A 24,919-nucleotide genomic window follows, 5' to 3' on the forward strand; every position below is an offset into this window, starting at 1 on the left:
TCCGGGCTCTCTCGGCCAGAGCATAACACCAGCGTCATTCTTGTTGTTGTTATTATTATTATTTAAGATCGACAACCGCTCCGGCGTCGATCGGCCGTCGCTCGATATGAAGCCGTTTCAGCGATATTGTAAAGACGCCAACGTACGACGCAGTTCTTTCGCTCTCTTTATCTTCTTCTTCCGAAGTGAGGCTCACCTCCTCGTCCGCGCTCGTTACGCGAAATTGGCTTGTTTGTAAGCGATCGTGTCGAGCGTAGGTGGAAGTGTACGACGGCGACACGACCGGCGGAAAAACATAGTGGCGAGTTAGTGCTCTCCCTACGCGAAACGCAGATCTGAATTACGCTAATTAGCCGCGTCTCTCGCGGAGCACTGCCGTTATTGTTTCGTCGGATCCTTATTTAATAATTGAAGTATCGACATCGAGCGCCACAAGGTATCTGCGGTATATTATTTAATCGAATAACAGAAACGATATTTCGTTCGCTCCTTAGTACCGCATAGTTAGTCTCCGAGATAATTATTGAAAAGATAATAAACAAGCCCGGCATTGTTGCAGAATCGAGATCAATCGATAGTGAAAATGCAAGATGTATTATGCTTCGAAACAGAGAACGATACTTCTATTATTGTATCTTGCTATCTACAAGTATAGTCTTTCGCGCGGGAATACGCGGGAAGATAAGAGCCGCGTTTTTCCAGTCTTTCTGGGTTACCGTTGTTTGTTATTGCACACAGTCCGCGATAGTTGTTAGGCGCGCAAAGCGCCGGGAGCGATTTACTAGCTACTTGGCAACACGCGACTAGAAAGTTGCTCGTGCTTTGATCGCCCAACATATAAATCGAGCATTGTTCGTATAACTGCCCGCCGCGCCGCCCATTTCTTTCTAATTGCATGCGAATTCCGTATTCGAAAGAGAAAGAGCGACTTAGATGCGATACACTCGGCGCGATAAATCGCTCGAGCATGCGGAATGTGTTATAATTCACGAGCGTGAATTTGCGATGTTACAAATAGCACGCGCGCGCGCGTTATTCCGTTGCGATTTAGAGTGCGATCGGGCGTGCGTTATGTAGTGCTAGGTCGTTATAGACAATCGGAAGTCGCGCACTTCCGACAGACAATTTGCACAAATGGAAATTCAATGGCACGATAAATTTTTAAATTACATTTACGCGATAAATGGAAGTAAAATGCTTGCATTTTATTTTCTGCGAAGGAAAAAAATGTAATAAACAGCCGAACCATTGAAGCGATGCATTCAGTATCGCGAATATACAAAGGTGGAACATAATTTGAATATTTTTAAATTGTATATACATACATGAATACTTAAGAGCCGTATAACTTTCGTGGGAATTCATTAAATGAAAAATAGACAGTCGATTTGTACTTTCGCTTTTTAATAATAAGTAGAAAGCGCAAAGAAGCGATATAAAAAAAGCAATTGATTCGAATTTTTATTTTTGCTTTGATATTCAGCATATAACATTGAAAGATAATTAACAATTAATCGAACGAGTAAAATGTTAACAATATTGGCAGGTTGACAGAAGATCAGCAACATTGCTAACATTTGGCTGTCTGAGTAATTTGCCGCATTAATTATTTTAACAACAGTTTTTTTCTTATAACAAATATCACAGTTGTGTACGAATCGTATTCTCCGTATCGGTTTGTACTGCGAATACACACAGAGCGATAATAACGATTCACGTCGGCAGGATACGGATGTAGAGAGAAGGAGGAAATCTGATTTCTCTGGGATCCGAGGAAGGAGCCGGATGGGAGAAGGAGAGGTAAGAAGAACGAGAGATGTGGAAGATGGAATGAGCACGTAAAGACTTTTGCTCTGCCTAAGGGGCTGGGATGTAAAAGACAGAGTCATATTAGACTGATGGACGGACGGTGGAGTTATTAATTCTGCCTTTAATAAATTCCCATGCCGTTTCGCGCTTAGCCCCTGGTTTTAAAAGGCGTCAGGTCCTTTAAATGCTAATTCAACTGGATCCAATACCGATTAATTGCCCGCTTACCGATTCGTCGTCCGCGCGATTTTTCGTTGCGCAAAATAACGCGACAGTCCCGGCCAGGCTTTCGCTTTTACGTTTTGTCGATTCGGTTGTTCGTCGCGCGCTCGCGCGCTCTTAATTGAATTTCTATCATCTTGTTTATTTCGGGCAGCCGTCCCGCAAACCTGTACCTGCTTATCGATTTTCGCCCGATGTACGCATTATTTATCGCGCACTTGCAACTGTGATTGCATTATCTTTAAATAGCTTGCTCGGTTTAAATAAGAAAATCGATGAATGGGGAAGACCATGACCGATCGTTGTGACTTTAAAGTGGTACAACCTAGAAATTCGTATCAGCATGTCATCGGAACGATAAATGGCATTAAGAAGAAATGGCATACATAATCGCGGTATGCGTTTGTTGCACGCTGCTGTGCGCTTCACAAGGCCGATTAATCGCTACAGAAACGCACGCGCGCTTCAAACATTGTGCCGACCGTCATTACGAGCATTTAATTATTAATCGATCGCGCGTAAAGCTGCCGGCGTGACTCGCGCTTGTTCTACGCATTATAGGCACTATATTTCTGGGTTAATAACATTGCACATTGAATTTCAAGAATGATTCATCCTATAAGAAGTATTAATACTCGATATATTGAAGCATGTTAGTGTACAAACGGCTTCGCAAGTACAAAATAAAAATCTGGATTGCATTTTTAATTTGATGTAAAAATCTAAATTAAAATTATAAACTCACTCATTTGTGTAAAAAGAGAATGGAATACTTAATGATTTAAATTGCTAAATATTTTACGATACACAAAGATATCTATATTGTGAATAAATTATTTCAAAATATTGGGGCTTCGAAGCGCTCTCAATCATCGCGTGACAGACAGACGTAGGGAAAACAAATACGCGTCCGGTAGACGCAATGAAATGCGCATCAATATCTCGATAACCGACAGCTGGGATTTTCTAGCGCGGTTAATCGCCGGGCTTACATCTTCGTTAGGTCCGCTTTATCATCCGCGGGCTTGATTAAGGTTCTTTATCAAGCAACGTCATTACGCCGTTTACTAGACTAAGCGGCCGAAGAAAACGGGCTTGGTGTATTTAGTGCGGAATATAAATTACCTTATCGGCCCGCGTCCCGCATCCTTCTCCCTCCCTTAACTTTGAATAAACAGGCGCGTACGTACGCGCATCTTTCGCGAGAGAAGCGCATTCAACGATACGAGAGCGCGAGCAACTTGTTATCTCGCAAAACACGCGTATGCGATGAGCGCGAGCTCAGGATCCGTGACCGTGATCCCGTGACGATTATCCGTAGGATTCACCATGGATATCTGCGCCGCGAGAGGGGAGAGAAATAGAGAAGGAGAGAGAGAGAGAGAGAGAGAGAGAGAGAGAGGGAGAGAGAGAACATCGATCGTAGATCACCAGATCACCTGCGTTCGCGGTCATTAGGCTAATGCGGGGTTATATGGGCTTCTCGGTGCTTATTTCCGCCTAATCAATCGTCACCGCTGACGTCATCCGCACCGATGCAGCAGCGCTTCTTCTTGTTGCCGCACCACGTACAAACGCGATGAATCGATTTATTTCTGCATACCGACGATTTGTCACGGGTTTCGGTAAAAATCGCACGCTTCACGATACTCGCGTTCTGTAGCTAAGGAATGATTATTTTCACGAGTTGAATTTACAATCAGGTGCAACGTTCATATCGTGCAATTTATACTTCAGCCTTATAAGTATTGACGCAATTTTGCGAAATATCTGAAGATTCGTTCAATGCTTTCCGAGGCTGATGTTATTTTGTGTAAGCGTTACTCTAAAAACCGCAAACTGATTAGTCTGATTTTCGCGATGTTAGGAATTATCAGGCGTAACAATCTGATTTATGCGGATGTTGGTTTGCAAAATGATAACTTGGACTATTAGCCGTTGTTCGTGGCTAATCGGCGGAAGCACAATGCAGGACGTTAGGGATGCACGGAATAGTAGACTTCTCGGTCGTTAAGGCCGCACGAGGAAGAGATTCTACCATTATCCGTTCGTGCCTTCCTCGAGTGTGTACGGCCAGAAAGAATGCCAATGTATCCTAATGAATGTCGATTCGCCACGCAGATATTAAAGATATGTGTACACGCGCGGGCTTGTGTGGTTCGGTGGCATGGTGCGTGGCTGCGAACACATATCCAAAGTCAACAGCGTATAAGTGGAAGCCTTGAAATTAATCTAGGATCGCCCACACTCTAACAACTGCGACGAAAATTCTGCAACAAGTATGACGGAAATTGCCGATAGAGAGATATGATTGTCGTATAAAATATATAAGAGTCAACTTATCAGAGACGCGTTGCGAGCTCCAAAATCTGTATCAGATAAATTAGTGTACTTATTGACAGCGCGATGATCAGTCGGCGGATTATTATTATCTACGTCGCTCATTATCTAAGTCGATTGAAGGGAACGAAGCGGAGATATAACTTATCTTTCACCGGTGAAGTCGGTTATTATCCGGGGTAGAAGCTTCCCTTCGTCTACGCCATTGACCTTGGTAGATCCTCCGCGCAGTGTCGAAAGAAGCTCCCGTGTGTAGAGCGTACACGCAGGGTGCGCCGAACGGTACCGCAGGAATTCGCGGAATTCCAAGGTTCTTGCGCAGGCCGCGATGCCGACGCTGCCGCGACGACGGTATCGATCGATCGATCGATTGATCCAGCGGACGAACCTCTCGGAAACTTCCCAATTACGTGGCGAGGAAGCGCCGCTCGCTCGGCGAAGAAAAAACCGGAAAGCGGGTGCACAATGGTCGGAAATGCACGGTGCGGCATCTGCGTCAACGCCGAGATTTATGCATTCTCGCGCGTCGCATGCATACGCGCATTGCTGTCACTCGTCGCGCCGAAGTTTTTAACGTACTTTTTATACTCCGGCGAGTAAGTCATATATTTCTACCTCCATACTCTGCCATACTGCCTCTATACTCCAATGAAAAAAAGTGTGGTTTGTTACCAAAATAGTTTTAACTTCTTTTTTATTGATTATTTTGTTCAAACATTGCGTTGGAGTAAATTTGTTAATAAATCAAGCTAAAATATCAAGTTCCGTGATGTTCCATTTATATAACTGCTAAATATTTTGTCCAAATTTGCTTTGAAAGCAGAAGTCACTAATTTTATGATTTAAAAATGTTCTATTTAGTATGTTTTTTTTTTACTTTGCTTTGTAGCAAACTAAAATTAGAGGAAGATGAGAAAGTGGTACACCTCTGGCGAAATTTCACTTTGCGCAATTAGCATATAAGGCGGGTCGTATATGTGCTTACGTTCAGAATTCGCATTGTTGATTTCGTGAGCGTACTCGGGAGATCTGATAAAAAATTGCATACTTAATAAGACGTATGTTACATGTCATTACATGTTTAATAACTATTCCTATTTATTCGGGCCATCAATGCTTATGTTGAATACAATCTTCATATTAAACAAAAGAAATTTACGAGCATGAATAGACAAAATCACCGGAGGAAATATAGGAAGGATAGAAAATGATTATTGCAAATCATACGCAGCATCCTGTTTCGGATGCCGGCGTTTGCACACCGAGTGATGCTGCCCTTTCGAACTCGCTTCTTATGGCTTGTATTACGTAAAAGTGCGAGCGGCGTCGTTTGCGCACATGAAGTCTCTCGTCGGCATACGCGAGTTTATAATGTCGGTCTTTTCTCTTCTCCATCCTTCCTATCTTTCTCTTTCGCTTTCTGTGCCTGTCTCGTGCTGGGTCAAGGAAGAAAGTATGCGGTGTAACCCACACGTGGACTGTGTATTAAGTGTGGGCAGAGAGTGATCCGGTAACCCACGTTCTATCAATGATTGGTCCGCGAGATCGGAAATCGATTCGCACCGAATTGATTTAAATCTCTTCAACCATTGTACTGATTGTGAGCGGAGTATATAACGTATTGGTCTTGCGGGTATAATTATTTTATTACGTAATAGAATTTTGACACGAAAGAGTTACGAGAATTGTTTCATTGATAATTTGGCATGCATTTATAATAATTTTCGAAAAACAAATTTGGGAAATTCCGATTTTTTAAATTGCTTTTGATAAATTTGTTTGTTAGTAATGGACTTTTGCAGAAAAAAACTTTTAAAAGATATTTAATTGATTCTTAATGCTTATAATATTTTTTATATCTAAAATTTTGGAAATCCAACTCTTCTGAGTGACATTTTTAAAGAGTATTTTATAAGAATATGTTTATTAGTGTAATTGAATATATTATAGAATCTTAATGGAGAGGATAACAAGAAATATAATTTTGATCGCAGTAATTGATTGCTATCGATACGCATTAGAGCAGCATCGGCTAGATTCGAAATACTACGGTAATAAATCGAGATCGATAGTTTCTCTTACGTTAAAGTATAGCTAAAGTATAGCTCTGGACCAAAGATAACGACGATAGAGTGGTGCGCTTCGGGCGATAGTTTCTCGTTATAATCTCATTGATCAACGCGTCGCGCGAATCGAGGAAATCCGCGATATTTTACGGGAAAGATTTTCGAAATCGATGAGATCCGTCAAAAGAATTGGGAGATCGCGTGCAAGAGCCGCGCACGCGTGTAAGCGTGGGATCCTTGTAAAGTGGACTGCTTAAGAGAAGAAGGGTTTCCGCCCCTTTCGCATCTTTCTCTCGTAAATGGTTCCGCGACTTTTTCTTTCCGTCTTGGCGCTATTGTCTCTCGCGAGAGCATTCATGATTTAGCGTTCCCATGAGATATGCTAATGTATGCATTTTTTTTCGTGACACTCGTCAACATTTTAAAAAGGTACTTGTAAACCTCTTCGTGAAACCCGCAAATCCATCTCCTTCGAGACTATAATTATGTCTTCCTGTTATTAATCAGTTGTGTTTACATCCCCTATATTATGTAACTCCAGCCGTCAAAAGGGTATAATTATTTTACACATTACTTCATTATTCGCGAAAGTAATAAATTTTCACATGCCTCTCAAAAATGTTCCATTACGATTTTAAGTTTATTTCCAACAATAGAATGATAAACTCAACGCGGCAGCGTAATTCTGCTGGCGACAGGTGAAAAATTCTATAACTAGTAATACGCGCTGGTGTTGGTTATGCGCAATCGCAATGAAATATCGGAAGACATTATGAAAGACCGCGGCAGCTTGTTTACTCGAAGTACGTGAGATGAATCTTCGCGGAAGACGCAACGCGCGTGGAAGTATCACTTATTCACGCCTTTCCTGCAACGTCGCTGGCTCCAGGAATTTCCGTCTTCCTGCCGGCTTGTAGACGACGCGGATTAATTAAAATTACGAGAAGCAATTAGCGGCCGTTACGTGTCGACGGTATTATTCGGTGAAAGTGTTGAGAACCTCGACCCTATCCTCGAGTGCGCAAGCGGCCGATCGGCTCCATTAATCTCTCACGGGTGATTTTCTTTTTTTTTTCTCTCTCTGCGTGTTCGTCGGTCGAGCTTATCTCGCACGGATCTAACTTCCGATACGCGCACGCGTAATAATGCGGATACGAACTGTGAAACTATCGACAGATATCGTAAACGCCTCTTTCTCTCCCTCGCGCGCCCCACTGTGCCACGAGGTACGCCGATGTATAAATTATTAATAGGTGAAAATATCACGCGTGTCAAAGTCAAAGGTGCTCGATGGGACGATGAGTTGGCGATTAACACGGACAAGGTTTGGAAGGAATACTTGAGGAGAATGATTTAACGCCGCGCAATTGCTCTCATTGCTTCATCTAGTTGAGCTGCTAAAAGATTTTTAATTTTTTTTTTGACACGATTAAAAGTTTTTACAGACCAGAGGAAATTAATTTGAAAATTAAGAAAATTAAGTTTCGCAGAATTTAGATCGTTCTCGCAAATTCTGAAACAAAAAGCGGATTAAACGAGTCTTGCATTAAAATCTTTCAAGTTTTACTATTTTTGAAATCTTGGCTATAATTTAGCTTATGTAGAATTATTACACGCTTTGAAGCGTCGCGCACCTCTTAATTTGCGACGCCAACCAGACGCGCGACGACCTTCTTTGTTTAAGCTCGTTGGGGACTGATGGCAAGCTGCATCGTCGTTAACTTGGAAATCGTATATTATACTTAATATCGCATTACGATCACCGTCGTATTACCATTCGCGATTTAAGCGGCGGCCTCTCGCCGAATGCGCGCACTTAACAACAGGTTACGACTATCAGCGAAATAATTTGACCGGTCTCCTTTCACTCGTTCGCGCTCCAAATTAGTAAATCCACAAGACAAATGTTGCGGGTTGATTATCATACGTTTCGTGCTACGTGTGCCTGCCTCTCGGAAATAGCGTGTGACGAAACGCCGAGAGAAAAAAAAGTAAATCTTCGGGAGTGAAATTTTAATCGCGATATGTGGCAATGCGCGACTCACATCTCTCACCTCGATTTCGCACGCCTAACCCCGCCGTTAGTTCGGGCAATTAGCAAATTCTTATGGCGTATTAAGATGCTCGCTCGCGTTTAATTTTACAATCAATTACCACCGCTCCGTCGTTGAAGGAATAAGTTCCGGTGTTTAACGATACACACACGTCGCGCAATAATCTCGTGATAATTAGGATATTCGTGGGAACCTCTTCATTAAAAGCGCATTAAAAGACGCGGCGCGCGGAAGGACGCGTCTTCGGAAACGTGTTAGCGGAAACCGGTCCCCGGGCTCGCGCGCGAGCAGCGCGATACCGCGCAATTTCTCCGGATTAAGGGGAAGTAACGCGCTTGTATTCCTATTTATAGCCGGCACCGAGGTTGCACGCGCACCCCCGTGTTTCCCTTCGGCCTTCCCAGCCGCGCTCCTCGGTGCACGTGTGGATGCGCCTTTAAAAGGACACGCACGACTCCGCACAGTGCTCTGCGCGCGGACAGCGGCGTAGGAAAGCGCCGGTAGTATGCCTATATAAGAAAGCCGAACCCACGAGACGCGTAAAATCCGAGTCGTTGTAAATTTCTCGGCGAAGATTACCACTTCTCTTTTCGCTCTCTCACTTTTTCTCTCCCTTTCGTTTCGTTTTTCGATCGAACACGCACGACACGCACATTCGCGGGCGCGCGCGCGCACTTGCGGTTGTTAAGCGCCGTTGTTACGGACATTTCGAGGTCTCGCGTGATTAAGGCGATTTCGAAAAGTGTACACATAAATCAGAGACAGGCTGCAATTATTAGCTAATTCCAAAGTGAAAAAGGTGGTGGAGATCGTACGCGCGTCGGCTCGGCACGTCGGCTAATGGTGATGGAAGCGCTACATATACAATAATAAACAATTTTCCCATGTAAATTACAGGGAACACCGACTCTCTTACTTGGCGCTCCGTGTTCCGATCTATATACGCGGCGCGGTTCCCAGGAAGAGGGAGGACGTCGGAGCCGCGCGCCGCCGATCGAGGGAACTACCTGCATGTGCAGCAACGCCACAGAGTAGTCATTACGCCCATGTACACGATAACTAGATGATTAATTTATTATCGCCTTCCTACGGGTTCACCCAGTTACCCGATGCGCCCGATAGGTCAGTGCGAGGGCCGCGCTCGGCCAGTCTCGGCGGGGGAAAATATCGATTTTGCATCGCACGAGCAACGCGGTTGCACGCTCCAACGTCTCTATTCGCTCTCGGTCCGTAAGCACCGCCGGTACGCGGGACGTTATTGTACGTCACGTATATAATAGCCGATCAGATTAAATCTCCCCGCGCCACGGATAAGCACGCCCGCATTTTACACGCTACCGTTATCGTCGTTGTAGTCGTTGTCGTCGTTGTTGTCGTTTATCGGCGGAGATGCGCGATGTACCGTGATCGCAGAGGCGAATGACGCGGGTTGCGAGTTTATACACGATGTCTGGTTAACCGCCGGTGCTTGCTTCTAATGTGCATTAATATTGAAAAGATCGCCGAGCTCATTAATGATTTCAAATCGTAATTGTATCCGAAAAAGATGCGTTCGTTGCGAGAGCGTAATCGATATTCAATTGATACATGTTACAATGGATTATATTGTAATGTAGGTTTAACCCACTTTTGCAATAACAACATTTAATATCGCCAAATTGTTGGCTCGCATATTATTATTAATTATTGAAATACTTTGCAGTCGATTATTCGTCGTTATTAATTCCAACAAAATTTCAAACGATTATAATCTGTGATTAAATTATTTCAATGAAGCTTCAATGAAGATATCATGTCGACTGACGTTACTGTAAACTTCGGCTCTGTAAGCGGATTGATGCATCAGTCCGCCAGTCGTGTATGCTAATTTAAAATTGAAGTTATTACGCGACGTCCCCTTATATGTGCGAATGACCATTGTCATGCGACGCGCTCGTATCGGACACCGCAATAATAACGATCTGCATGTACGTCGGAATAACGGGGTCCTTACAGATCCCACATTGCAATTCCACGAGTTCTCAACGCAGGACCAACCCGTCATTTTCTCTGTGACAGACTAAAGACAACTTTATCAAAATTATTTTGGTCTCGTGCCCTCCTTTCAAGGCCTGCATATAGAGCGCTTGGAGATACGCGTCATTTTGCAGAACAAAGTTTTACATTTACATTCTGTGTCAGGACAGTCGTAGTCTTCTCTTTTTATAATGAGATAATTTGTTCTCACGAGTGGTCATAATTTTTTTTTCTAAATAAAATGATTTATTTCTCTTCCCGCGAACAGACTGTATTGGACTGTACTTTTATCTGTCGATACGCACACACACATCGTTTTCCGACATCTCGAATTCTCGCCGTCGTAACACAGTTTTCCATCATACGTAAGAAATCGTTCGCAGCTTATGAAGATTCATTTCGCCAAGTATGTTTCTACAGCATTGTTCTTCGTTGCGTGCGGATTTAATTCTACCGTCTAGAAAGTGAATCCGTCGGTTCCCAAGTATCATTAGTCGTAATCTAAGACGATCCACCTAGGCATATGATATGAAAACTTGACACCCGGTATGTGCGCTTCTAAGGCTCTTATCTTTTTATCGCCCGACACTGTTATACGCGCTGCCTATCTCCGCGCTGCACCTCTTTATCCTCCTTTGATTTTACAGCGTTACATCGCTGTCGCGCGGGTTTAATGGCCTAGAAAAGTCCGCGACGATAATGATCATATCGTGTAACTCGCGCGTTACTCGCAAACTAAATCGTAATTTTCTCAAGGGTGTCCTTTTATACTTATGTCCGACGATATAACTGAAATTTTATACGCGGTCGCGTTTATTCGACGCGTTGATTTTGAGAAGGAGCGGCTGATCTTCGAACGAAACTGCCATAAAGTGCTTCAAGGCTGGTCTTTAACGACCGTGTGAATGGAAAGGCTAAACTACCACGTGTCGAAAGAAATAATAATGAAGAACTAAAAAAATAACGCAGCGGAGTATCGAGCGTTTTGTTCACACGCTTCTTACTATTGTTTCAAAGAGAAAACTGTTTAATAATATGTACATTCACGCGGTATTATGGTAACATATTTTACAACGGCGATTGGTTTATTTCCCTGTCGAATCGGAAGATTAATGCGCGCCGCGGCCAAATTACAGCGTACTAATTCGCGGCTGCGATGGGGCGATAGCATGGTGCAGCCTGGACTTGAGATTTTCGAGACGGAAAAAATAAACGACGGTAATTCTGGTTGTTCGAACGAGACCGATGGTTCTTCCCTACGAACTACGATTTCCTGCACGATTGGCGAATGGTTCCCGGAAAAAGGTCGGCCGGTGTGGTCTTCAGCACGCAGGAGCTATAAGAAGAGACGACGGGCTTCCGAAATCCGAAAAACAATGTTCTCTTCGAAGAGCATCCTTTCATTTCTTTAAAACGGCAGTCGAATAATAGGATAATGTTATTATTATTAAAACGGATAACAATAGCAAATTTTTGAAATTTGTAAAAACTCTTCTTACCGGATGTCAAAAATTTCAAGTTAATTTTTTTCACCAAAAATATTTAAATACTTATATTCTTAACATTTGATTTTTTTTGCGATGCAAGGATTTCCCGGTATGCGCATCTCATGCTCGCTCGAGACGCGTCGAAACCGGAATCTAGATCCAACTTGATTCTTTCCACCTTACACCCCGCGCATACCTCGCGCACATCCTTCCTTCCGTCCCTCTGGCGGATGCAGCACGCTCGTTTCTTGAATTGCGTTTTATTTATGCGATCCTCAATGACCTCGAGGTAGAGATAACCTCACGGAAAGGCACGCTGCGGGACTATTTCTTCGCGAAAGTATCCCTACGATAACTACTCGAGGTAGCGTGGAGTCGCGGAGCCGCGGGGAATCGTCATCTCCGCGCGCCGCGCGGAGGTCGGCGTCGTCCTTTCCGAGATTTTATTGACGAAGGCGAGGCGCCGGAGTGACGCGCTTTCCTCGCACGAGGAATTCCAGTTTTACCGCGCGTTCACGCCGACGAAAATTTACGATATTTCCGATTTTCTTCTCCCCTTTTTTTTTTCTACTCTTGATGACCACGCGCGGTGCCTTATGCCGGAAGCATATCGCGCCGATAGATCTAACGGTGAATTAGCACGGCTGAAAGAGATTTTTCTCTCTGGTTGCAGATGCTGCGGTCGGCGGATCACCTTCTTCTGCATCCGAGCGGCGAGATCGTGCTCCGATTATGGTGAGTAAATCCCCTCCCTTCAGCGTTAGCTTGTGAGATAAATTATTTATGACGCGCGCTGCGCGCCGTCGGTGGTATCGATTTATCGGCAGGATCAATCGTTTTTCTACGAATTCGCGCCGACGAAAACGTAATGGTGCAACCCGTTCTTGTCGTCGGCTCGTATTTTCTTCGCGTGCACACATCGTTGACTGATCTTACTTACGTTGCAAGAAATTTGTAGATACGTCTATAAGTTTAAATTTAGCTCTTAAACTTCCTTTACAATGCATTTACTCTGTTAGAAAATATTTAAACGTAGGATTTGCAAAGATAAATTGCAAATTAGTTTTTATTTAGTTTCACGCAGAGAGGATTTTATTCGGATAAAAGCAATACGGCCATTGCGAGCAAGTTTCTCAAATTCTTTTCTCTGTTGACTCTTCTCGTATTCCACTCCATAGTCTGACTTGTTCTTCTTCTCAAGAAACGTGCAATAAAATGCATAAAATTTGCACGATATATCGAAGGCGAGACGCCCGAGGTACGCTCATTGTCACCTGACGCGGCCGATATGGAAATTGCACTTTATACATTATGGAGTATCGCCACCCACTTGAAACCGGCCTCTGCGTTGCGTTATGTATGCCTGGCGTCCCTTCGCGAATGAATAGTAACGCAATTGCTTCTTTTTTTTTTCCGCTAGAAACTAGGACAGCCCACGGTGCGTTATATCATTGCCTCGGATTACGCGATTGCTCGTTAACGCGCGTCCGCATTATGCAAACCCTCACCCACAAAACTGTTAAATATTAATTATAGCTCGCCGCTGTGTGTATCGCGCGCTTGGGCCCCGTCTGTTCCAGATATCGAGCGGGGCCAATACGCGCGCGATACCGCTCCATTAGCAGCCGTCTCCTGTAAATTAGGTCCGTCGCGCAGATTACATTCGGAGAAATTTTGTCGAGCACCGAAACGGCAATTTATCGTGTCGAGGGTGACGCCGCTGTAAATGTAAATGCGCGAATGTCCGCCCGGGAGATATCGTGCTCGTCCTCGCCGTCGTTCGATTCGCCCGGAGGTTGACTGATCTCGATTTACCGTTACCGCTCGGCAGAGGCGAGGAAGAGGAGAGCGAGGCCGTCGCTCTAATCTTCCGGTACGCTCCCGCCTAATTAGCCCTTTCGCTGCGAAGGGCGTGTGCATCGTGGGTAACTTCTTTACGAGAATAACGATGTAAATGACTCGCCGCCTGTCATAATTTCCCGCGCGTTTTCTCGCGTTTTTTTCTTATTTTAGGCGATGTTACGTAAAAGCGAGCTAACTCGCCGAGCCACAGTTTTGAATAAATTTAGTTTAAAATGCGAAGGTTTTTTTTTTTTACGTTCTCTGCTCAGTGGCGTATGTAATATTTTTTGGTCTGTTTTTTATGAACTAACTCAGTTTTGCATAACATTGCCCACTTAGGCGGCAGCTATCGTGCGAATATATCGTGCAAAAGTTTCCACGGTAACATAACCGCGGTTTTATCGCGCGATTACGCTCCCTGCTGACACAGGAACTATTTTAATGGGGAGTAAACGCTTCGAAGCAGATGGCACGTGTGCGTTTTATTTTTCTGACTCTCTCGACGTGTACATTACTACCCTCGCAAACACGAAAGGCCGTTGAATTGCGTGGCCGATCGCGACTCGTGCTTATGTGTGCCCACGCGCAAGTAATGTAGACACTACACACGCTGAAAAAAGAAAAATTATGCAAATGAGTACGCTCGCAGAAAGATACGTCGCGATTCTTTGAATTATTACTCACTTCCGTGTTGAATGCAATCGATTTCCCTTCTCGCTAATCTTTTATCAAGAGCGGATTAAGCTACCAATTTCTACGTCGCTATATATTTTTCTTATTCACGTTAAGGAATGATATGCCGTTAAATATAGTGGACGGGCGTGTAATCGCGAAAAGCGGCCGCGTTTCGCGCGTTTCTTAAGTGAAATATTAAGCATTATGCGGCACTCACGTGAGTAGAAAGCACGCGAACGTAACTCGTACGCGGCCTGCTGTACCAGCGGAATGAACGACGGCCGAGGAGCAGCAAAGGAACTCGCGACGGTAAAGGTACGTTCACCTCCTTCCGCTCGCAAGGCACGTGTTTAAGATCACGCGCCGGTTCTATTAAGCCGGTCAATCATTACCGCGTGTTGATTGCGATGATTGCTTTTCAGTCGACGGGCTCTCTCGGAGCTGTTCGTGTCACAATGTTATGAAGATTATAGTTTATAACGGCGTATATCAATTTGAAGAGTTAAAGATTTGACCCTTGGCTTTTAAACGCATCAGTCTTTGAGATTTAATAATAATCTATGATCTAATTTAATTACGCAATAAACCATAAATTTATGCTTGTGATAAAATTACTTTTCTTCAAAGATGAAAGGATGAGCTCGATAGTTTCGAAAATGACTCGTTTCTAATAAAGTAATTTTCCTATGTTTCGGTTTAAGGGTTAAAATTTTAACAAGACATCGAAGTTGATTTCGCGTTCCGATATTCGAGAATGCAATCGGCGTGCTTCGAATGCCGATAACGATCGAACATCAGCGCGGGATTCTAATCGGCGCCAGGATGACGCCGATGCTGTCTAACGTGTACAACAGGATGCGCGTAGATCGCGCGTACGGATAAATGCGCGCGTGTGCAGACATGCAACACGAGAGCGTATAATAACGCGTATATATGTACATACGGGAATACGCGCGTCGCACGCATTCTCCCGTGCGTGAGTCACACAAATGGAATTTCGTGACACGCTACACACCGAACTGAACCGCGGCGGTTTATTAACACCCGAGACCAGGTAACTCGCCTTGCAACGCTCGCCGCCGTCGCCGAGCATTAGAAGTATCTCCGGCGTTTCGAATGCACGCATCGATGCGTGGAGCGGTGCACGCGACCTCGGAGCGACAAGGACAGTGCGACGATTCATTTTCCGCGATGCCGACCGTGCGGTGGCTGCGCGCGTCCCATATGAGTATCGGACCGGAAAGAAATCCGAGATGCAGCACGGAATATAGTGAGCTCATATGTAGATAACAATTTAATAAGCTCGATAACAGCTGCTCGTGTCACGAAGCAAAAGGATGATAAAGAACTTCAAAAGGATGTGATATGAGTAATCGTGATGTAACATTTTCTAACGTTAAATTATAAAAGATAAAATGATTGTTAAATAATGACAATTTGTTTTATCATAAAGTTATTGAAAAACGGATAATAATATTTGTCTACAATATTATTCGATTGCAGGCATAACGAGATTGAGCGGGAAAATATACGATGATACGATAGAATATTGAAATACGTAACGCGCGCTCACGTTTCGAGTCGAAATTTAGCACCTATATTGAACCTTAATCTTTTATTTTGAGGTAGGCATAAGAGAGTCAAAGTAGATGTTATGCATTTTATCGTATGTATATAATAGCACCTACTTTGGCGCTACAATATGTCCGAAATTTCCTTTTTTCCTGCTAAAGCTTCAAAGTAGGGTTTAGTTAAAACCCTCCGTTTGACCCGCTTTAGACCCTGAAAATATATAGATTCCTTTTTGCCAGCACTACTTTTATGATATTATCAAGAAATTCTAATGATTGCAAATGTTCACAATAAAGAAAAATACTAACTATAATTTTGATTAACGATAATTTTTAATAGCATACAATTTAAAAATATTATTAATCAATACCATTTAGTTGAATTTTATTATCCTTTGAAAATTTGTAATTATTAGAAATTTCTTGATAATATCAAAATATAATATCAAAATTCAACTATTGAGTATTAATTTCTAATATTTTTAAAAATTCTATGTTATTAACAATTATCATCAATTAAAATTATATAGTTAGTAATTTTTTTTTATTATTGTGAAGATTTTTGCAATCATTAGAATTTCTTGATAATATCATAAAACTAGTGCTGAAAATCCATATACCTTTGTGATTATATTAAAAATATTAAATTAAGATATTAAATATAAAATAAGATACTAAAAACATTACATAATATTTATTGAATTAAATATTATTTATTAAGTATATGTAATACATATAGTTAAGAGTATATTATTAAGTATAGTTAACATGCGTTAAAACAAGTTCAGACAGAAATATTTATACAGAAAAAGGTCCAAATTAAGACTGAAACGTTTGATAATATTGTATCACTTAATAAAGCAATAATCAAAATACAACCACATTATGCATATTGCTCGTATAGTTTTTCATTCTTATTTGAATTTTAACGAGTACATCTAAAATAGTTAACATTTAATAAAAAAATTAATTTAAAAAAATTTTTTTGCGTTGAATCTTTTTCAGATATCATATCACTATTTTGAAGAAGGAAACGGAAAGGTATCAATATTAATAAAAGTTGGAAATGCAACGAATTAAATATTTTTCTTTATGATTAAACATTATAATAACTTTTATAGGTCGAATTTATCTAGTATATATATATATACTAGATAAAAGTTCGAGGTTTAATGGAGGAGTTCTCGCAGTAATACAATCTATTTTGTGAGGCTCTATAGGTTTAAAGTAGTATTTCAACATCAAATTATAGGAGATCAAGTTTTAAAAGAGGAGTTCTAGGTTCTAATTCCGTAAAAATAGGTTCATATAGGCTGTATGAGCATTAAAAGAGACGCTAAATTTCGACTCGGGGTAAGATCAGAAGATATTGATACCTTAGAATATTTTGTGAAAGCGTAGCCGGTTGCATCCAACAATAGCGCTCGACGTAATCCAAGATATAAAAAAGTGCGATAGTAGAAGATCCCCTATAACTGCGACAGCGATGTGTTTCGTGCGCGACTTCAATCTACCGCCGTTGGCTGTTACAAGCATTCTGTCGTGACCTGTCAGGTTTGCATGCCAATGTTCTCGCTCCTGGCGTGAGCTGTAACGTTGCACCGGGTGCACGCGGATCTGCATAAAAGTATCATTTCCAATACATCATTATTATCACGAAAAAGATTAGTTATTTAACGTTAAACTTAACAATATAATATTTATTTGTAAATATAAAGATTTCAATTTTTTATCTTATTTTCGTTCGTACTATTAATTTAATTCTTTAATATAGCCATTACGTAAATTTTTTATAAAACTTCTGAAAAATTAAGAATCAAGTCACGTTAGGACGGATAGAACGAGAGAAGAATGCGAATAAATAGCGAGGGAAAGAGAAAGGGATGGAATGGAGGAGAAGAGGGAAGCTTGGAGGAGAGAAAAAGCGGAAGGACGATGCGGGGGGCATGTCCGCCGCCGGCGTTGTGGCGTGTATCGCATTTAATTAGCCACCATATGCGGCAATTAATTAAGAATTTCTCGCGTTATTGATGGTTTCACCTGGGGTGTCCATTAGTTGCTCCAACGACGCGCCGCGCCGTTTTCAAACTGAGAGCTATATTCGTTCGTTCGCGCAGCCAGGCGCATCCTGCGCACGCTTTTCCACTAATCTATCCCCGGGATGATATACGAGCCGGCCATAACGCCGGCAATTAACGTTTTCACCCTATTCGCTTTTGTTCTCCAATAACAATTCCTCTCGCGTAAGGATTTTTTTAGATCGCAAGGATTAAAAAGATAAAGAACATGCTTTCTCTTAGCTATGAGTTACGTTAATTATTACATCCATTATTACGCCTAATTGTTACACTCATCACACTTAGCTGGGAATTCTTTTCAACTTTCACTGGTACAGGTATTCGTAAGAACAGAAATCGACTTTTCAATTTTAACAGAATTAAATATAAATATAACGTAATATTTCATAAGTGTGTACACGTAATTAAGAGGAGTTGTGGGAGTAAGCAGCCGAATAAAACATTCTCGCAGAAAATTTCAATCACACGCTGAACAACTACTGCGGAACCTTTAGCTCCGTCGGATTTCGCATTTCTCCTCGAAATACCTACGCGATACAGAGCGACGTGCTCATGACAATCGCTTCCCACAACATTGCGAAAACTGCAACAAACGGATACGCACTGCGCCGTAAAGCATGAAAACAAACTTTTTTAATGCTACTCCTGCATGGGATATTAATAGAGCGTAGCTTTCAAAGTCTCAAAAGCGCAGCGATGCAATTGTTCGTTCGGTTATTGTATTAAATATTTTGTAATAATTATATCGAAGGTACAGCGAACGAATATATCTTATTATTCACGCGAGACGTTTGTAATCCAAATGTTAACAGCATGCACATTTTATTCATCTTAGCAGGTTTCTTTCGACGCGGAAGACTTTCATCCGCTGTTGTTTCTTGACGCGCATTTTTTAGCGCGTTTATTGCGCAATCCCGGATAATCCATTATCGCCGAGAAAGCGAGACGCGTTACTTTTCGCGTTATAATTTCGATATCGTTCGCCTCTCCTTCGATTTTCGCGGCACTGTCGCGCCAACTTCCTTCTTCTTACGTTAATGTCGAAACTTTCGACGCGTCTACGCGTTGATGGAAACGTCTCTTAAATGCGGTTCGCGCAGACTGGGATCGGCGTGCGGGGACGACGCCTTTTGTTTGTATGCATTTCACGCGTTGCAGTACGTGACATAATCGGCACGACACACGTGTACAGCGTGTGCCATTATTTGCGAACAATAGGACGGGCCGCGCGCGGAGGATATTCAACTGGAAAATCGTGTGTCTACCGGTCGGACGTGGTTTTGATACTTGACAGTTCATTAAATCGGATCCGAGAAGCTCCCTGTTGCGGTGTCTTCGGCTGCTCTGCGGCGGCTAATAATGAGCCTCTTCTCGATAGAGAATACAACATCGTTCTTAATATTTATAACGGAGCAGTCTTTGAGATTCATCGTGTTTTATCGTGTATAATTTAAATCACAACCGCTACTTTTATATTGTATATACTAGAGAGCGAACTGCACTCCCGGAAATCACGTTTCAATTCATCGAAGTTATTGAGTTTTCGCTGAAAACAGATGTAACGGAATATAACAGGCAAGATTCTTATTTGTACATAAATGCAAGATTATAAAAAAAAATCTTATTTCCTACGCTTCTCCATCTTCCTTCGCCGTCGAGGTAGCTCTCCTGACCTAGATGCGGTAAGCTCCTTTGCCTTAAGCTCGGCAGAAAATCGATATACGTAAGATTTTCCAGCGCGCGATTTGGCGCAATTACAGCGGTAATCCGAGCGAGATGTCAGTTGAAATCTTTCAAATGCGAAAAGTGGGCCAGATATTGGAAGTTCGTTTGTTGCCCATCGATGCAATATACGCGCGCGTATAAACCGCCGCTTTACTTTCGCTAAACGTCGAAGAGGTAAATAGATCTGCATAGAGTGAGGGGGGGGGGGGTGGATGGAGGAGGGAAAGAGCGGTCCTTACACCTTCGTGAACCGATCCCCTTGATTGCACCGATCGGTTCCTCTCGTGCGTCGCTGTCGGATCAACCTGAGGCGACCGTCGAGCATAGTCGTTTGAAATAGATGACTGCACTCTCGACTAGAGAGCGAGAGAGCGAGAGAGCGAGAGAGAGAGAGAGAGAGAGAGAGAAAGAGAGAGAGAGAGTGAATGAGTGAAGGAGGGAAAAGGAGAGGACCAATCTGAAGCGGAGAAGCGATCGTAGGGGCGAGGCGGAAAGATAGAGCGAGAGAAAGACGGAGGTACGCGAGGCTGTGGCGTGACACGTCGTGATCGTAGAAAGAATCTCGTCCTGCAACCCGGAAACGCCGTGACTAACAACTCGATATCACGAAGGTGGAAGGAAAAGCCTCTGGGGACCCGTTCGTCCGCGGGGTGGTGAGCACCTTCTTCTCCTGAGGTCCAGGGGGGTCATCAACCATCGGCCGTCATGGCGGACCGGGGGATCGCGCATTATTATGACCACATCTAATTGAAACTCTATGGCTCTCGGCCCGGCTCGGCTCCGTGCTCGGCTCGCTCGGCTCCGCTCCGTTCCTCCGGCGCGCGTATTAAGGCGGAGAGAATGAACTCGTTAATAAATCTCGGGGCATCGAGGTGTTCTTAATGAGAATTCAGTTCGGACGCGCACCGGCCGGAGCCCCGGGTGGACCAGACTCTCCTCGGCCTGGTCTCTCTCGGCGAACCGCGCCGTCCTGTCGGACGACCTTGCGCCGCCGCCGCCGCCGCCTTCTTTGTCCAGCACGGCGCAACGTGTGGCGAGCTTTAACAGTCGGGACACGTTGAAATATAAGAATGAGACGTCGTCGGAATGAAGCCGCTGCGATTAATTAATTTGACTTACATTTTTATTTAAAAAAGTCGCTTGCGATTTTTTTTTTTTTTTTTTTTTAATTGGAATATCTGCAGATTCTTGTTATTTGAAATGCTGTTCGAAATAGCAGCTCTTTTTCAAACTTGCAGTAATTGTAACCATTAAAATTAAATGAGTGTTTAAAATTTTAAATTAACAGTAAATTATATGGCTGATACGTATACTTCACTTCTAATCAATCATGTTTTATGAAAAAGTGAGAGTAATGAATATGTGAATTATGAAACAAATTTAACTATCTTGATCGCAGAAAAAATTGTTGGATTAGTAAAGGATCATCATCGGCAAGAACTGCCTTCTAAAAGTGTAAATTTACTTGACCCGAGAAAGGTTAACGATCGAGATATTACTCGTTCAGCTGGATGATAGTTCAATGAACGTTCCCCGTATTTTCTCCGTCTTTTCACCATATTGCCGCTTTAAGATAAAATTCTCAAAGTCGCGAGTGCGCTCTGTATCGTCAATTGCAAATTTTAAAACGCAGCGTTGCTCTGGTTTTTATTGGAACGTTAAGTTACTGTACTACTTGTTCTTTTGCGCGAAATTGGAAATAAAAAAAAATTCAAGTAAAAGATAGAGATAAAAATTTATTGAAAAATTTTTAATGAAAAATGCATTAGAAATAAAAAATTTAAAAAGATAAAATATTGATATGTTTTCTTGCGTCACAAATACTACATAATTTAATAATTTTGGTTATTGAATAGCTATTGTCAGTTTTGCTTCCCCTTATATTTTTTTTTCTGAAATTCATTGAACTTAATCGCGATGGCGTTTCACGTGAGCAGAAAATTAAGTTTATCGACCACATAGGCAGCTGTGCACTAAAACCTGGTATGACAAGTAGTGTGTCTCTGTCCTAAGACAGGATCTATCCTTTACGCCACGCTGAACACAAAAGACGTGCGCTGTCCAGAAAAGGTCTGCCGCTCCTTGATTTTTTGTCTCTACTAATCCGCTGTACTTAATTTTCATGTATCCGAGGTTTCTTTATTTCACACCTGTCAAACAGATATGTATGCAAATATTAATATAATTTATTACGGTTACCGATAGCTATCATTATGATAATTATCTCGTAATAAGATTAAAAGAACTGTACAGATTTCTGTCGATATTACGCAATCGAATGTGATTTGTCAAGGTGACGACGGAATTAGTTTCCTCATCGACACTCGGGACTTTCTGTAAATGGATTTACAGAGTTCTCGCGTCCCTCACGCCCAGAATCCATCAGCGATTCGAAAAGCCGTTTCGCCATTCGCGTACTTACGAACGTAGGGGAGAGGAGTTCATACTGCGTGTAAATGGAATGCCACGAAATTTATATGACGGAGACGAATTCACGACGGTTAATAATATGAACTGACACCCCTTACTTCTGTCCGCCTCTTTCTCCCTGTTTTCTCGCTGTCGTCTCCCTCATCCCTGGTAGGATCAATAGTCTGGTTCGGAGCAGGGCCGTTCGTGAAGAGCGCGTTGTCGGGCGACGAGAACAGTTTCCAATTTTCATTTGCTCCCCCTGCCTACTGATATATATATATTAAACGCTATATATTTAACGCTTTGAAATGAGAACGATCAATGCTGTTCTGCACTTTGAAACGTTCAAAGGAAATGCTGAGTTCTCCGCTTCGGCGATGTAACCTACTTTTTCGATAACTTGAGAAAATAAATCTAGATTTAATTTTTTCCCGACTTTAAAACTAGTTTTCTTAAGTTCTTGAAAAAGTGGGCTGGAGCAGTGCAGCGATTAATCCATCAAGTATTCTATATCTGACATGTAACACTTCCTCTCTCGTAAATTGTAAGTATGACATAAGTTGCTTCAAAGTGTTTATATGAATATCGGTCCACTTTCTAAAATACTTATTTTATTTAATTAAACACATTCTATTTCTTTAAGCTAAAATTTAATTGTTTGATTGTTTAAACTCAAATTTAATGTTCTTCAATTAAACATTACTTATTTTTGCCTCGACGTTGGAAACTGTGCCAAATAGTTTGAAACTCTTGGAGAAACTAAGAAGCTTGCGAATCATCGGAGCGCTATAGTAATCGCAAAAAACAATCCAAAGGTGAACGGCTGAGGTTGAACTCGGGTCACTGAAACGACTGGTCTCGTATTAGCTAAGTCACGAGAGTGTCCTGTGTATTGTTTTATTTTGTGTTAATTTAATTACACGTTTTTATGTAATGTGCAATATTTCTACATCCATCGTATGCGCAGTTCATCCTATTAGGAAGAAAGTTTATTTGATATCAACTTGATCGTAGTGCCTATCTTCACGATGACCGTTAATTAGTAACGCGGAAACGAGCTACTGAGCTAAATGTAATTGCATTAAGTACTTCATGCGTGGAGATGTAATATCCACGCGCGCCGTATGCGTCCGCGCTCTTATTTCACATGTGCGCATTTTTACATGCACGTAACAGCAAAGCACTTGGCTAATAGCAAACTCATATTAAGGAAATTTAGTTTAGATTATCGAGGACAGCATATATATGGTATCGAGTAACAGCAATTTAACTGGATACGCTCTTATATAGTTAAAAGTTCAAAGTTATTTTAGTCAAAAATTTTCTTGATTATCAAGAAATCTTTCGCATTACGTCGTATTAAATAGCATTTAATTGTTATTAATAATGTTTAAATTTATAAAGTACATTACTAGTGTTTTTGTTTTGTTTATTTATATTATATTTAAATACACTTTTTACGAACACGAGAAAATTGAGTATAAGCGAGTGATATATCGCGAGCCGTCTCCTGTTGTCTTTCTTCCCGTAAAATTCGTTACTGACATCTTTAAAATCATGACTGTACCGTTTTGCCACATCCGTCGTAATACTACCACCGAGACGCGACTGCAGAAATAGGATCGCGTTCAGCTCCCAAACTTCCGTTGCGCCGGCACGCTTCCGGTTTCTCTGTCGCAGTAGCTGCAGCGACTACTGGGAAGGGCGCGGTCCGACGCACGCTTTTGTACGTGCAAGATATCCTCTGAAAATTAAGTGCATTTCGGACTACATTTGTATTTCTAAAGAAATTTTGAGACAAATAATTATAATTTTAAGATTAACAATTACAAGAGAAGCTAATTCGCATTTTTGTCCTTTTTCAATTTAAGTATATTATTTATATTCAATAACGTCTAATATCTTGGTTTTCGACATTTAAGTATTAAAGAAGATGTTACGAGATATAATATTAAAAACAAAGTTGTCTCGAAATTGCTTGAGAGATCTTTATAAGCATTTACTTTTTTTTTTTAAATACTCATAACGAGTATAGGCAAAAAAGTCTTTCTCATCAAAAATTGTTCATTCTGCATCGATCTCGCGATCATTACGCCACTTATGTGATCGTTACGCCTTCTCGATCATCCTGCGATCCATCGAACGGCGGGCTTTCTTTTTTTTCTACTTTGGGCAAAACGTTGCGAAGGAAACTCAATACCACGAAAGCCCGTCTCGGAGACTCGAGCGCATTGATATGGAAGATCGGCTCGAGAGGGTAGGATGAGACGATTTCTTTCTGTCGGTGGTGGTCTTTCGCCAAGCGAAGTTGCCAGGCATGTTGATACATTGAGGTATATATCGGTCGCCCATCTCTCTCTCCCTTTTTTTTTTTAAATCTTTTTATGGGGTTATTATTGTTTTTTAAAGTTTAACGAACCGTGCAAGGCTGTCAAACGGGGTATGCAGGTCATTTGCAAGATTGTTAACATCGTATGGATTTTCAAGCGAATAATTCGCGCAAAAATTGTGCATGCAGTAAAGTTCATTGGAATGGAGTGATGAAATCCATTAACTTTGAAAATATGTTACCGAAAAATGTCCTTTTTTATTCAAAAAAAATTCTCGTAACTTTTTATTCCT

General features: G+C 41.9%; 1 protein-coding gene across 7 annotated transcripts in view; it reads left to right on the plus strand.

Annotated features, from left to right (window-relative positions):
- The window catches only part of Prosap (prosap), a 118,979-nt gene that overhangs the window by 32,323 nt on the left and 61,737 nt on the right, over positions 1 to 24,919 (plus strand). For 6 of the 7 annotated variants that reach the window (XM_067353203.1, XM_067353204.1, XM_067353197.1 and 3 more), the window contains exon 2: positions 12,668 to 12,729. The exons of the other annotated variant lie outside the window; for it this stretch is intronic. The gene's annotated coding sequence lies outside the window, so the exon portion shown is untranslated. The remainder of the gene's footprint in view (positions 1 to 12,667; positions 12,730 to 24,919) is intronic. 7 annotated transcript variants of the gene reach the window in all.

This window comes from Linepithema humile, chromosome 1 (assembly GCF_040581485.1).
Source record: "Linepithema humile isolate Giens D197 chromosome 1, Lhum_UNIL_v1.0, whole genome shotgun sequence".
Classification (NCBI taxonomy): Eukaryota; Metazoa; Arthropoda; class Insecta; order Hymenoptera; family Formicidae; genus Linepithema; species Linepithema humile.